Source organism: Bubalus kerabau, chromosome 1 (assembly GCF_029407905.1).
Source record: "Bubalus kerabau isolate K-KA32 ecotype Philippines breed swamp buffalo chromosome 1, PCC_UOA_SB_1v2, whole genome shotgun sequence".
NCBI lineage: Eukaryota > Metazoa > Chordata > Mammalia > Artiodactyla > Bovidae > Bubalus > Bubalus kerabau.
In genome coordinates, this window is record NC_073624.1 from 273,694,847 (window position 1) to 273,708,014 (window position 13,168).

At 37.9% G+C, this 13,168-nt stretch overlaps 1 long non-coding RNA gene and 1 other non-coding gene across 2 annotated transcripts in view; both read right to left on the reverse strand.

The window, feature by feature from the left end:
• LOC129642301 (uncharacterized) overlaps positions 1-4,711 on the reverse strand; it is a 49,821-nt gene extending 45,110 nt beyond the window's left edge. The window contains exons 1-2 of the long non-coding RNA XR_008709604.1: positions 4,612-4,711; positions 4,259-4,352 (exon numbers count right to left, since the gene is read on the reverse strand). This is a non-coding gene — a long non-coding RNA (uncharacterized LOC129642301). The remainder of the gene's footprint in view (positions 1-4,258; positions 4,353-4,611) is intronic.
• A 1,955-nt stretch (positions 4,712-6,666) lies between these two features.
• Positions 6,667-6,773, reverse strand: LOC129642529 (U6 spliceosomal RNA). Its single transcript, XR_008709796.1, has one exon. It is a non-coding gene; the product is annotated as a U6 spliceosomal RNA (small nuclear RNA).
• Positions 6,774-13,168: the final 6,395 nt, after the last annotated feature.

The following is a 13,168-nucleotide window of genomic DNA, read 5'->3' on the forward strand; positions in this document are numbered from 1 at the left end:
GGTGACTCAAATAGATGGAAAGATATACCATGTTCTTGGATTGGAAGAATCAATACAGTCAAAATATCATATTACCCAAAGCAATCTACAGATTCAGTGCAATCCCTTCATTTTTTTTTCACAAATGTAGAACAACAACAAGAACAAAATAATTTATATGGAAACACAAAAGATCCTGAACAGCCAAAGCAATCTTGAGGAAGAAAAATGGAGCTGGAAGAATCAGATGCTCTAACTTCAGACTATACTACAAGGCTCCAGTCATCAAAACAGTAAGGTACTGGCACAGAAACAGAGATCAACAGAACATAATAGAGAGCCTAGAAAAAAACCCACACAGCTCTGGTCAAAAAGATCCCCCCCCCCAAAAAAAAATTAAAAATGGGCAGAAGATCTAAATAGACATTTCTACAAAGAAGACACATATGGATGGCCAAAAAGCACGTGAAGAGATGCTCAACATTACTATCAGGTAAATGCAGATCAGAACTACAATGAACTATCACCTCACGCAGGTTAGAATGAAAATGAAACTGAAAGTCACTCAGTTGTGTCCAACTCTTTGTGACCCCATGGACTCTACAGTCCATTAAATTTTCTAGGCCAGAAAACTGGAGTGGGTAGCCTTTCCCTTATCCAGGGGATCTTCACAACCCAGAAATTCAACTGGGATCTTCTGCATTGCAGGCGGATTCTTTACCAACTGAGTCACAAGGTAAGGCCAAGAAAACTGTAGTGGATAGCTTATCCCTTCTCCAGCAGATCTTCCCGACCAAGGCATCAAACTATGATTGCCTGCATTGCAGGTGGATTCTTTACCAACTGAGCTATGAGGGAAGCCCACAGGTCCGAGTGACCATCATCAAAAAGTGTATAAACAAGAAATTCTGGAGAAGGCATAGAGAAAAGCAATGGTTCTACATTGTTTGTGGGAATGTAAATTGGTACAGCCACTATGCAGAAGAGAATGTAGGTTCCTTAAAAATAGGTTCCTCAGCAATAGAACTACCATATGATCCTGCAATGCCATTCCTTGGCTTATACCTAGAGAAAACTATGATCTGAAAAAATTCACGCATTCTAGTGTTCCAATAGCCGAGCAACAAATTTCTGTTGACAGAGGAATGGATAAAGAATAATGTGGTGTATATATACAATTGAATATTACTCAAAGAATGAAATAATGCCATTGATGAACCTGAAGATTATCATACTAAGTGAAAAGTCAGACACAGAAAGGTGAGTATCATATGATATCACTCATATGTGATGTCTAATTTTTAAAATGATACAAATGAACTTATTTACAGAACAGAAACAGACTTACAGATATAAAAAACAAATGCATGTTTATCAGAAGGGAAACAAGGTCAGGCAGGGGTAAATTAGGAGGTTGGGATGAACAGGCACACACTGCTGTATATAAGATAGACAACGAACAAGAATCTACTGTGTAGCACAGGGAACTCTACTTAATGTTTTTCAATAACCAATTTGAGAAAAGACTCTGAAAAAGAAGGAATCTATGCTTCTGTGTAATTCAATCACTTTCCTGTTTAACTGAAGCTGACACAAACCTTGTAAATAAACTCTACTCCAATAAAACAGATAACTTAGAATGTACATTTTCAGTATGTATTTTATGTGGGTGTAATGGGAACAAACGATACATAAGTAAGTAAAACAGCCACTGTGATGATGAGTTTCAGGTATTAGCCTGACTAGGCTAAGGGATGCCTAGGAAGCTGGCGTTTTCAAAAGAGATCAAATCTGAATCAGTAGAGTGAGGAAAGACGATCGGTCCTCACCAGTGTGGGTGGCCACCATCCAGTCCTTGACGGCCCAAATAGAAGCAAACAATGGGAAAAGGGCAACTTATCTTTCTCTTTCTGAGCCTGGACATCCATCCTCTTCTTCCCTCAAGGACTGGAGCTCCGGGATCTCTACACTCTTAACCCTGGTACCTACACCAGTGGACCCTGGCTCTCAGCTCTTCCCACCGACTGAAATACACCTGTGGTTCTCCTGGTGCTCCAGCTTGCACTGAAGATCATGGCAGATTATGGGACTCCTTGGCCTCCAAAGCAGTCTGAGCCAATTCCTGTAATAACATATCTCTATCTCTAATCTCTGCCTCTGCCTCTCTTTCTACATTTACATCTGCATCTACGTCTATCCTACTGGTTCTGCTTATCTGAAGACCCTTGACTAATAGTACATTAGTACTATTAGTCATTAGTACATTAGACCTGCCTAAAGCGTACTATTGCAGTGTTTTGAATTCACAACCAGGAAGCTACTTCACGCTGCAGCAAAAGGAAAGCAAAGTTTAAGCTGAGATCTAAGCCATTAAAAGGAGACAACCAACTAAAGATTTGCTAAAATAGCTTATAATACATATTTTACAAACACACTATTCCTAGATCCAAAAGGAGAATGAAATTATTGAGGTCTAGGAATAGAAAGAGAAACATATTTGTGCTCATGAAGTAAAGGAAATAAGCCCTGCATAGTCATTGGAAGGACTGATGCTGAAGCTGAAGCTCCAATATTTTGGCCACCTGATGCAAAGAACTGACTCCTTGGAAAAGACCCTGATGCTGGGAAAGATTGAAGGCAGGAGGAGGGAACAACAGAGGATGAGATGGTTGGATGGCATCACCGACTCAATGGGCGTGAGTTTGTGTAAATTCCAGGAGTTGGTGATGGACTGGGAGGCCTGGCATGCTGCAGTCCATGGGATTGCAAAGAGTCAGACAGAACTGAGCAACTGAACTGAACTGGATTGAGGTGTTCGGGAAATGAGGGGAGTGAGACAGGCCAGAGTGAGACGCACAGTCAAGGCCACATCGTAAAAGGCTGATGGGGTTTTGTTTCTTGTTTTAATTGCACTGGAAAGCTATTTAAGATTTTAGGGGGAGCCTATTATACAGAGTGAAGTAAGTCAGAAAGAAAAACACCAATACAGATACTAATGCATATATATGGAATTTAGAAAGATGGTAACGATAACCCTGTATGTAAGACAGCAAAAGAGACACAGAAGTATAGAACAGTCTTTTGGACTCTGTGGGAGAGGGCGAGGGTGGGATGGTTGGGAAAATGGCATTGAAACATGTATATTATCATATGTGAAATGAAGCGCCAGTCCACGTTTGATGCATGATACAGGATGCTCGGGGCTGATGCAGTGGGAAGACCCAGAGGGATGGTATGGGGAGGGAGGTGGGAGGGGGGTTCAGGATGGGGAACACGTGTACACCCGTGGTGGATTCATGTCAATGTATGGCAAAACCACTACAATATTGTAAAGTAATTAGCCTCCAAGTAAAATAAATTTATATTAAAAATAAATAAATGAAGTAATTAATTAAAATAAATGAAATAAAATAAATTTGTAACAATATAAATTTAAATTTAGACTTAAAAATTGATTTTAGGTAGGAAGTTGCAGGACATGATTATTTTTAAAATACTATTCTGGTTACTCATTTAAAATGTACTGTAGGGGGTTGAGGCTGTGAAATAAAATTCATATTTTATGGAAAGTCAAGTAAAATTTCAACATAAAAATTCTCCTCTGCCCTTTGACCTCCTCTCTCCCTGCACTGTGCTTCATGTATCTGCATTGTACATCAACCAAAATTTCCCCATCGGCAGGAATACCTGTTGAACCATAAAGAGCAACTTTCTCCTATCATCAGGACAGTTCGTTAAAAGATAGCGTTTCTTCTTGATCTTGCAAAGGGTCACATAACCCATTACAGTGATGGTTAGATCTGGATTATGTAAACTGTCAATACTATGTCATTTGACATGCAGCCTTGTCTCAAAAAGAAAAAGTATGTAACTGTGGCTTAACTTCTAACAGATGGAACAGTTCTCAGAGCTTTCTGATATGCTCCTCCAGAGTTACAATCTTCAAATTTGGCTCGAATAAACATTTTCATTTCTTTCATAGATCGAGTGATTAATTTTTCATTGACAAGGCAAAATGGTAGCTCAGAGATTAATGAATAAAATCAACAAGCCTACACAGTAGTACAGTCAAGGGAGAGTAGAAATTAGGACAAGGATGGTAGAAGCTGAAATGGTGAGAAGTAGACCCACTTGGAATATATTTTAGGATTAATATGAGGAGTCTTGAGATGCTAACATAGTGTTCTTCTGTGTCCTCCATATTCTCAACCCAACTTTTGCCCCAGTTGTTTATTTTCCCCATTTTACAAAATCAAGATACAGTATCAAAGATCCTTACCTTAGGCTCAGGTGCAGACTTATGTCTTAGGTACATAGAGTTGACTGGCCTTTCTTCATGGTAGTTGAATGTTCACCAAAAAGCCAAGATCACTCTGACAAAGTATTCATTATTTAGAAATTATAGGAGCTTTTAATAAAATAATTACTATTTAAAATTTAAGTCATTCATTTTATATATGAGGAAATGTAAGCTCCAAGAGGGAAGGGATTTATCACACATCACAATTATCCTCAGCGTTCATCACTTTGCTGGGGCATATTACTAATACAAGCTTAACAATACGGTTTTCAGAGGACAAAGTAACATACCTTATTAGTGTCAGGGCTGGAAGTCTAATGCAAGTCTCTTACCTTCAAAATAGATCTCTTAAATCCTCTTTTTCTTCTTAAATTCAAATCTGGAATCTCAAGTTTCATTGTAGTCCTGAGTCCGGGTGTAGAAAACATCTGAAAGATAGATTATTATACATTTTTGTCATAATCTTTTATTTAAGGAATAACCTTTAACATTTTAAGCACCTAGTTATCTCTATTTACCACATAATAGCCCACAAGAGTGGTGTTTATGCCACATCTCACAGATGAGCGATCAGAGGCTCAAAAGGTTGTGTCAGGTTCTCAAGGTTACAGAAATAGGTGTCAACAGCAAATTTAATTCTAGAGTATTTGACACCAAATCCTATACTTGTGAACTCTATGACAAGAGATAACTCATAGCACCCAAGCTTTTGATTGAAAATAGTTTGAAAATCACCATCTTAGTGTTCACTTTATTTTTAACTCTTGCTAATGAAACAAATATGTAAAGCTATTAAATGACAAAATCAGCCCTGTCTTTTATCATCTTATCACTTCTATTATTGCTAATTTGTTCCCTTTTATGATCCAAGTCTTAAAAAGCAAGTGAAAATTTTTAGATTTTTTGATAAATTTAGACTTAAATAATATAAATCTATAGATCTCAATTTAGATTTTTATATAAATATATGCATTCTTATATAAAAGAATATTACATTAACATTATTAAATAATTATTGCCTGAGCCATCAGGGAGTACCAAATTAGCACATATGTACTCTCCCAAGCCAACTGGCAAGTTGAAATGCTACCAAATTGATGATCCTTTTTACATAGTTCCTGTGAACACAATCTACTAATTTAATAAGGTGGCTATCGTTCCCATGGGATTTTGTATGAAATAAAGATGTATACATGCAGGATTTTTAATCAGTGGATATGAAACTGTAACATCATAGTTTTTTTTCTTTTATTTTGCTTTATATTTTAAATATATTGTTCAATCATATCTGAACTTGGCTGAAGAAAAACTATTTGAAAAGACTATTGTAAAAGGAAGAACACTCAGACCTTGAAATCTGCAAGCATCTCAAAATCAAACAGAAAAAAAAAAAAAAAAAAAGCTTTTCTTGTATAGGGAGGAGTAAGCAAGGTCAGCAAGAACTTTGAGGGGAAATCACTCAAGCAGGTTGGCATGAGCAGATAGCATGCATGGACTGATTGAATAGGAAATGTTTCTTGCTGTGACCAGCTAATTATCAGAATGAGCTTCTAAGGGGGCATGTACTGAATCTTAGTAATTTCTTAAAAATGGGAGTAAAGCTAAGGTTCATAGGATTATAGGAGGGAGAAGGCTAATTACATTTTGTCTGGGCCACATGAGTGAGTAAGTAATGGGCATTTGGGTACAACTGGTCAGCCGCTCTTGTTTAAGATGGACAGTGTCGGTCTTTAAATATTATTAGAGATGTCGTGAGTGTTATTGTTAAATTGAGGTCGTCTGGCCTTCACGTTCATGTTGGTCTTAAAGAGACTTGACAAGAACTATGCCTAAGAATGTAGTAAAGGGTCAAGCAAGATGGCAATATAGGAGGCTCCTGAGATCCTCTAACACACTGAATATTCTTCCTCTTTGAAAGAACACACGCGAAACAATTCCCTTTGAAAAAAAAATCTAGAAAATATTATAGCAGAATAGACAAACTGGGAAACATCCACATCAAAATGGCAGGCTCTAGGGGATGACTGAGAGTCCACCTGGAGACCAGTGCTACTTATAGACACCACTCTTGCCTTCTCCCTCCAGTCGGCTCCAAGAAAATTCCTTGAAAGAGCTTTTGCACATATCCTAGCACCCCGGCTTTATTAGCTGCTGCCAAGCGAGAGGTTCCCAAATGTCTGGTTCTGTTTGTGAGTCCCACTCTTACAAGATGATACCAATCCAAGCAATTTTTTTCTTATTCCAGTTTTACTGAGATATAATTGACATACAGCACTGTATAATTTGGGGCTTCCTTGGCAGCTCAGCTGGTAAAGAATACACCTGCAATGCAGGAGACCCCAGTTCAATTCCTGTGACTCAGCACAACAAGCACAGCTATATAAGTTAAAATGATGGAAGGCTTCAAAAATTGAGTGTCATCCTTAAAAGGGGGCCATGCTAATCTTCTCTGTATCATTCCAATTTTCAGTGTATGTGCTGCCAAAGCAAGTACCAAAGAAGTAATAAGAACCAGCTATTCTACTGCTCAAGACACTAGGAAGAATGTATTAGCAGAAGGAAGTATAACAAAGATTAGTATGAAAATGAAGACTTAAAAATTAGAAAAAAAAACAATGAAACTAAGAGTTATTGTTTTGAAAAGATAAGCAAAATTGATATACTGTTAGCTAGACTAAGTAAAAAGAAGCAAAGACTCAAAATCATAAATGAGAAAGAAAACATTACAGTGGATACCACACTAAGCAAAGGATTGTAAGAGAGTACTATAAAAAATTATACACCAACAAACTGGACACCATAGAAGAGAGGCATAAATTCCTAGGTACAGACAACCCACCAAGTTGGCTTATAAAGAAATCAAAAATCTGAACCGAACAGTTTGGCAGCCCACTCCAGTATTTTTGCCTGGGAGATCCCATGGACAGAGGAGCCTGGTAGGCAACAGTCCACGGTGTTCCAAAGAGTTGGACACAATTGAGTGACTGAACAAGAAAGCTAATTCAGTAACCAAAAGCTTCAAAAATAATGGAAAGTCTAGGACTAGAGGGTCTTGCTGGTAAATTATATCAAACATTTAAAGAAGATTAATACAAATCCTCCCTGTTATTTACATGGGGCCAAACTATGGTGGAGGTAATGAAGATAACGGTGACCTCCTTCAAAAGGTTCCATGCACGCACTGCTAGACTCAGTGCCCCAACCCTGCAGCAGGCCACTGTCGACCCATGCCACCACCAGAGACTCCTGGACACTCACGGGCAAGTCTGACTAACCAGATGGTCAATACCAAGATCAGATTGATAATATTCTTTGTAGCCAAAGATGGAGAAGCTCTATACATTCAGCAAAAACAATACCAGGAGCTGACTGTGGCACAGATCATGAACTCCTTATTGCCAAATTCAGACTTAAATTGAAGAAAGTGGAGAAAATGACTAGACCATTCAGGCATGACCTAAATCAAATTCCTTAAGTGGAAGTGACAAATAGATTCAAGGGATTAGATCTGATAGAGAGTGCCTGAAGAACTAAGGACGGAAGTTCATGACATTGTACAGGAGGCAAGGATCAAGGAAAAGAAATGCAAAAAGATTGTCTGAGGAGGCCTTACAAATAGCTGTGAAAAGAAGAGAAGTGAAAGGTAAAGGAGAAAAGGAAAGATATACCCAGTTAAATGCAGAGTTCCAAAGAATAGCAAGGAGAGATAAGAAAACCTTCCTCAGCAATCAATGCAAAGAAATAGAGGAAAACGATAGAATGGGAAAGTCTAGAAATCTCTTCAAGAAAATCAGAGATACCAAGGGAACATTTCATGCAAAGATGGGTACAAGAGAGGACAGAAATATTATGGACCTAACAGAAGCAGAAGATATTAAGAAGAGGTGGCAAGAATATACAGAAGAACTGTACAGAAAAGATCCTCACAACACAGATAATCACGATGGTGTGATCACTCACCTAGAGCCAGACATCCTGGAGTGTGAAGTCGAATGGGCCTTAGGAAGCATCACTATGAACAAAGCTGGTGGAGGTGATGGAATTCCAATTGAGCTATTTCAAATCCTAAAAGATGATGCTGTGAAAGTGCAGAACTCAATATGTCGGTGAATTTGGAAAACTCAGAAGTGGTCACAGGACTGGAAAAGGTCAGTTTTGATTCCAATCCCTAAGAAAGGCAATGCCAAAGAATGCTCAAACTAACCCACAATAGCACTCATCTCACATGCTAGCAAAGTAACACTCAAAATTCTCCAAGCCAGGCTTCAACAACGTGAACTGTGAATTTCCAGATGTTCAAGCTGGATTTAGAAAGGCAGAGGAGTCAGAGATCAAATTGCCAACATCCATTGGATCATCAAAAAAGGAAGAGAGTTCCAGAAAAACATCTACTTCTGCTTTATCGACTGTGCCAAAAACTTTGAATGTTTGGATCAGAATAAACTGTGGAAAATTCTTAAAGAGATGGGAATACCAGACCACCTGACCTGCCTCATGAGAAATCTGTATGCAAGTCAGGAAGCAATAGTTAGAACTGGACATGGAGCAACAGACTGGTTCCAAATCAGGAAAGGAGTACATCAAGGCTGTATATTGTCACCCTGCTTATTTAACTTATATACAGAGTACATGATGAGAAACACTGGGCTGGAGGAAGTACAAGCTGGAATCAAGATTGCCAGGAGAGATAACAATGACCTTGGATATGCAGATGACACCACCCATATGGCAGAAAGTGAAGAACTAAAAACCTCTTGATGAAAGTGAAAGAGGAGAGTGAAAAGATTGGTTTAAAGCTTAACATTCAGAAAACTAAGATCATGGCATCTGGTCCCATCATTTCATGGGAAATAGATGGAGAAACAGTGGAAACAGGGCAGACTCTTTTTTTGGGGGGTGCTCCAAAATCACTGCGGATGGTGACTGCAGCCATGAAATTAAAAGACACTTGCTCCTTGGAAGAAAAGCTATGACCAATCTAGACAGCATTTAAAAAAAGCAGAGATGTTTGTTTTGCCAACAAACATCCATCTAGCTTTGCCAGTAGTCATGCATGGATGTGAGAGTTGTACTTTAAAGAAAGCTGAGTGGTGAAGAATTGATGCTTTTGAACTGTGGTGTTGGAGAAAATCTTGAGAGTCTCTTGGACTGCAAGGAGATCCAACCAGTCCATCCTAAAGGAAATCAGTCCTGAATAATCATTGGAAGCACTGATGCTGAAGATGAAAGTCCAGTACTTTGGCCACCTGACTCATTTGAAAATATCCTGATGCTCAGAAAGATTGAAAGCGGAAGAAGAAGGACAACAGAGGATGAGATGGTTGGATGGCATCACCAACTCAATGGACATGAGTTTGGGTAAACTCCAGGAGTTGGTGATGGACAGGGAGGCCTGGCGTGCTGCGATTCATGGGGTCGCAAAGAGTCTGACAGGACTGAGTGACTCAACTGAACTGAACTGAATACCAATCCTTCTCAGACCCTTCCAGAAAATAGAAGAGGGAGAAGTACATCCAAACTCATTTCATGAGGCCAGCATTATCCTGATACTAATGCCAGACAAGGACACAACAAGAAAAGAAAATTGCAGGTTAATGTTCCTAATAGATACAGATGTAAAATTTCTCAACAAATTACTAACAAACTAAATTCAACAGCACATTAAAAGATAAGGATCATGCACCTTGATCTAGTGGGATTTGTTACTGGGATGCATTAAGATTCAGCATCACACATTATAAAAGTGACAGATCACATTAAGAAAATAAATAATAGAAACCACTGGCTATTTCAATAGGTGAAGAAGCATTTCACAAAATTCAACATCCTTCTATGGTAACAACTCTACACAAACTTTGCTCAAAGAGAACGTATCTCTACATAATAAACACTATCTGTGACTGACCCTCAGCAAACATCATTGTAAATGGAGAAATTCTGAATGCTTTTCTTCTAAGATCAGGAACATGACAAATAAATCCACCTTCATCACTTTTACTCAGTACTGTAATTCCTAGTCAGAGAGTTCCAGAAAAACATCTATTTCTGCTTTATTGACTATGCCAAAGCCTTTGACTGTGTGGACCACAATAAACTGTGGAAAATCCTGAAAGAGATGGGAATACCAGACCACCTGATCTGCCTCTTGAGAAACCTATGTGCAGGTCAGGAAGCAACAGTTAGAACTGGACATGGAACAGACTGGTTCCAAATAGGAAAAGGAGTATGTCAAGGCTGTATATTGTCACCCTGCTTATTTAACTTATATGCAGAGTACATCATGAGAAACACTGGGCCGGAGGAAGTACAAGCTGGAATCAAGATTGCCAGGAGAAATATCAATAACCTCAGATATGCAGATGACACCACCCTTATGGCAGAAAGTGAAGAAGAACTAAAGAGTCTCTTGGTGAAAGTGACAGAGGAGAGTGAAAAAGTTGGCTTAAAGCTCAACATTCAGAAAACTAAGATCATGGCCTCCAGTCCCATCACTTCATGGCAAAAGTCAGAGAAATTAGGAAAGAAAAATAAATAAAAAGCAGCTAAATCAGAAAGGAAGAGTAAATTGCTTCTGTTCACAGATAATAAAGTACTACAGATAGAAAATCCTTAGGTTTTAACCAAAAATCTCTCAGGACTAATCAACAATTTAAGTAAAACTGCAGTATATAAAATTAATATAAAAAATCAGTTATGTTCTTACACATTAACAAACTATATAAAAATATATATTTAGAAAACAAATCTATTTATAATAACATCAAAAAGAACAAAGTTCTCAGGTATAAATTTAACAAAGAAGGTGAGATATCTATATGCTGAAAACTGAATAATTAATGAAAGAAATTGAGAAGGAATAAAATGAATAGAAAGATTATGTTTATTGATTAGAAATATTCATACTGTTAAAATATGTATATTACCCAAAGCAATACACAGGTTTAATGAAATCCCTATCAAAATTCCAATGCCAATTTTTAGAGAAATAGAAAAAAAAATCCTAAAATTTATATAGAACCACCAAAGATCTCAAATATTCAAAATGATCTTAAGCAAGTAGAGCAATGTTGGAGGCATCATACTTTCTGGTCTTAAACATATTACAAAGATGAATTAAAAAATTATGTTATTGGCAATAAAAAAAAAGGGGCATAGATCAATGAACATAATAGAGTCCATAAATAAACTCACACATACATGGTCAGTTAATTTTAAACAAATGAGCCAAGGATGTACAATGGGGAATTGGTCATCTCTTCAATAAATAGTATTGGAATACTTGGAAATCCAATATGCAAATAATTTCCAATTATGCAAATAATTGGAAATCCAAATCAAATATGCAAATCAGTGAAATTAGACAACTATCTTACTCCGTTCACAAAAATTTAACTTGAAATGTATTAAAGAATTATAAGATCTGAAACTACAAAACTCCTAGGAGAAAATCAGAGGTAAGCTTCTTGAATTTTGCATTGGCAATGATATTTTAACATATTTTAATTATGTTTAATATAATTTAATATATTTTAATGATATTTCTAAGTGAACAATGCATAGAAATAGAGGAAAACAACAGAATGGGAAAGACTAGAGATTTCTTCAAGAAAATTAGAAATACCAAAGGAGCACTTCATGCAAAGATGGGCACAATAAAGGACATAAACATTAAGGACCTAACAGAAGCAGAAGCTGTTAAGAAGATATGGCAAGAATATACAGAACTATATCGAAAAGGTCTTAATGACCCTGATAACCACGATGGTGTGATCACTCATCTAGAGCCAAGACATCCTGGAGTCTGAACTATAGTGGGCCATAGGAAGCGTTACTATGAACAAAGCTGGTGGATGTGATGGCATTCTACAAAATGATGCTGTTAAGGTGCCACACTCAATATGCCAGCAAATCTGGAAACCTCAGTAGTGGCCAAAGGACTAGGAGAGGTCAGTTTTCATTCCAAACCCAGAGAAGGGCAATTGCACTCATGGCACATGGTAACGTGGTAATGCTCAAAATCCTTCAAGTTAGTCTTCAGCAGTTTGTCAGCTGAGAACTTCCAATTGTACAGGCTGGGGTTTCAAAGAGGCAGAGGAACAAGAGATCAAATAGCCATCACTCACTGAATAATAGATTAAGCAGGGATTCCAGAAAAAAAAAAAATCTGCTTCATTGACTATGCCCAAGCCTTTGACTGTGTGGATCACAACAGACTGTGAAAAATTCTTCCTGAAACAGATGGGAATACCAGACTACTTACCTGCCTCCTGAGAAACCTGTATGTAAGTCAAGAAGCACCAGTTAGAATAGAACATGGAATAACAGACTGGTTCAAAATTGGGAAAGGAGCACATAAAGGCTGTATATTGTCACCCTGTTTATTTAACTTTTATGCAGAGTGCATGTGTTCTAAGTCATCCCATTCCTGTCTGACTCTTTGTGACCCCATGGACTGTAACCTGCCAGGATCCTCTGTCCATAGAATTCTCCAGGCAAGAATACTGGAGTGGGTTGCCACACCCTCCTCCAGGGGATCTTCCTGACCCAGGGATCGAACCTGCATCTCCTGTGTCTCCTGAATTGGCAGGCAAATTCTTTACCACTAAGCTACCAGGGAAGCCATTCTATGCAGAGTACATCATGCAAAGTACCAGGCTGGATGAAGCTCAAGCTGGAATCAAGATTGCCAGGAGAAATATCAATAACCTCAGATATGCAGATGACACAACCCTAATGGTAGAAACAGAGGAAAAGATCCTTTTGATGAAGGTGAAAGAGTAGAGTGAAAAGCTGACTTAAAACTCAGCATTCAAAAAACTAAGATCATGACATCTGGTCCCATCACTTTATGGCAAATAGATGGAAAAAATTACAAACTTTATTTTCTTG